Here is a 2,978-nt window from a genome sequence, read left to right as displayed (position 1 = left end):
GGGTCTCAGAACTCCTTTTCAGATGGGATTTTGGAACCCCCGGGTGAGAAAGGATGGGCTCGCCATCATCTGCTGAGGCAGGCGGGGCCTCACTGCAGCACAGAATCATCCCTTGGGCCTTAAGGCGTGGTGTCAGCTGAAAATTCACTGACCCATGAGTCCTCGGCCTCCCTCCCCCTCTGAAAGAGCGGCGGCCTTCCCCACCCCCCACCCCCCACCCCCCACGCTTGCAAAAGCCCCGGGGCTCCTGCAAGCTGCTACTGCCTTCCAGGACACGCGCAAACAGGGACAGGGGCGGTTCCGCGGCGGAGCCCATGGTCCCAAGCATGGCACTGGCGTATCCCCGAGCCAACGATGGGAACGTGTGCCAGCACGAGAACTAGAGGTGCATGACCTCAGCAAGACTTTCTCCTGGCTCCAGTGGGCACCACAGACCCAGGAGGCTTCCCTCCCACCACCCACGTGGCCAGGAGGAGCATCACAGAACACAACAGTCAACTGCATTAGGGGGTCCTCAACTTGGTGGCTTTCCAGGGTTCCAGGAGGCAAATGAGCAGAAAATGCAGGTTCTAAGGGTACCAAGAGGGACCTTGGAAGCGTCTCTTGTCTCCTCTTTTCCTGCAGCTCCTGGGGTATGTGGCTCATTCTCGAGGCATTCTTAGCCACGGCAGCGATTTCCCCCAACTTCCAAATGAGAACCTCAAGGACCGAACAGGGCCTGCTCTTGTCCCAGGATTTTTGACAGAGTCCAGTGCCTGGGAACATTCTGTCTTATCCCAAATCATCACTCAGGCCCCTAAGCCCCTCTCTGCTCTGAAGGACCCGCAGGAGTAAAAAGCATTTTCCAAGTGTCTCAGCACACACTCAGCCATTCCTAAAGAATGAAGGCCAACAGACACTTCTGAGTACATGTAAGGCTGTGGTTCCTTACTCCAAACAAATCACATTATTCATAAAAAGGAGAAAATGGGAGCTTAATCCCCTGTACCTACACTATGACAGGTGGGACCATCTGATTCCAGGTACCCACAGAGGTGAACTGCAGGACCCTAACCTTGTCTTTCCAAGGCTGTTCCGTGCAGGGCCCTGACCCAGGAAGAACCCTGGAAGCTTTTGGATCCTCCTGCCCATGCTCTGGACCCTTTTCTGAGCCTGACTCTAAAACTCAGCAGATTGAATAGGACTTGCTGGTTGTACCTCGGTCAAGGGTGTTACCTCCTCTATCTCTAATTCGTCACATAGTTCTTGCCATGTTCTCCCACCTGTCCTGTTCTCCAGAATAAAAGGTGATAAGCAACTGACTGGTAACTCCATCTGGATGTCTAAGAGCATCTCCTACCTAGCAAATTGTTACAGAATTGACATCCGCCACCCTCAATCCTATTCCCACCAAAGTCCCCCCATCTCAAGCACCATGGTCTTCGAGCTGCTCAAGTCAAAATTTTAGGTTTTATTCATCCCTGGGGGCTATTGTTCCCTCGCTCTGCAATTTCATTTCATAAATCAGTCCTACATCTCTCCAGAACTTTTTTTATTGTTTCCACTTCTCTCTGTGTCCATTAATTTCATGATGTTCCGGGCCACCACTGATTCTCACCTGGATGTCTATAGTGACATCCCCTGCTGTCCTGACTTCCACTGCCACCTGCCTACAACTCACTCTCCATGCAGCAGGCAAAATGTCTGTGTAACATTTACATCTAACTATGCTACTTGCTGCTGAAAACCATCTAAAGGCTTTCCAACACACATATCATGAAATCAGAACTTCTCATTCAGATGGCAAAGGCTAACAGTGTTGCCCTCCAGTATCCATTATTCTGTTATGCCTTCTTACCAGAACACCTTCAGGGCTGTAATGATGAATAAATATGTAAAGCCCAGTTATCAGGTTGGTGATATAACACAAAATCCTAATTTAAAGTGGCTCAGTTTTCCCATACAACTGAAGTTTGAGAAACTTAAATTTGTTTTATCTGAATTCCTGTCTTAGAAAACCAACCATCAGTACTCCCAGATAGTATCAAGGAATTGAAACTTTCCGACAGTGCATTGGATAATGAGATGCACCTACTGCTTATTGGCCAACTCCTCTTAATCACCCTTTCCTGATTCCTGTTTTCCTGTATGTAGTTACATTCATTTCCCACTAGATACACCCCTAACTTTAGTTGGGATGGGAGACTGACTTAAAGCTGATCTATGACATCTGCTGATGACATCTGCTGATGACATCTGCATTAAAGCCTTTCTTCCCTGGAAATACTCCTTGTCTTAGTGATTGGCTTTCAGTGTGGTGAGCAACTTGACCTAGGCAGAACCCGTGGCATTTAGCAACATAATTTTTAACTTTTCTTGTCACCAGAAGTCATCAGCTTTGTGATTCTGGCCAATGAAATGGAATTCTACTAGAAAGTTCTTCGAGAATTTTGGCTTTCCTGATGCAAGTTTTACCACACACTGGTGGCACTTTCTTCCATGTTTCGTGTCTGGGATACAATTTTGATGGCCAGAGCAACCATAGCTATATTGGAACAGTGACATAAAGTCTAAGAGACTCCAAAAGAATACATCACTGAGCCTTTTCAGCCATTAAAACTATCTGCCTCCACCTCGGACTTCCCATTACCTGATAAAATGAACCTCCTTGTGTTGAACTCACTGTATTGAAGATTGAGTTTCTCATATTTAACTGCAAATGATCCACCTTGCCTATCAGGGCCTGCATCTTCTAGTTCTTGGACTCTATTGTCTGCATCTTTCTGGTTGTTCAATTCGTTCTTTCTCATTTTTGTCTCAAGACCTCCCCTAAGTTAACACTCCCAACTCTGTACACAACCATCCCCATTCCATCACCTGGTCTCTCTTGCAATGCTTACATTTATCTTTTTATTAGCTGACTCCTAATGCTGGAATTAAAACTTTTTGGAAATAGGTACCTCAACTGAGTTTTTAATCATTGAATATGTGGTGCCTAA

At 46.8% G+C, this 2,978-nt stretch overlaps 1 long non-coding RNA gene across 1 annotated transcript; it reads left to right on the top strand.

Moving 5' to 3' along the window:
• The first annotated feature begins 287 nt into the window (after nucleotides 1-287).
• LOC139361364 (uncharacterized) lies at nucleotides 288-1,301 on the top strand. Its single transcript, XR_011618928.1, has 2 exons — nucleotides 288-911; nucleotides 1,023-1,301. It is a non-coding gene; the product is annotated as an uncharacterized lncRNA (long non-coding RNA).
• The last annotated feature ends 1,677 nt before the right edge of the window (nucleotides 1,302-2,978 follow it).

This window comes from Macaca nemestrina, unplaced genomic scaffold (genome assembly GCF_043159975.1).
Source record: "Macaca nemestrina isolate mMacNem1 unplaced genomic scaffold, mMacNem.hap1 Scaffold_45, whole genome shotgun sequence".
In the NCBI taxonomy this organism is placed as follows: domain Eukaryota; kingdom Metazoa; phylum Chordata; class Mammalia; order Primates; family Cercopithecidae; genus Macaca; species Macaca nemestrina.
This window is presented reverse-complemented; position numbering and strand designations above follow the sequence as displayed.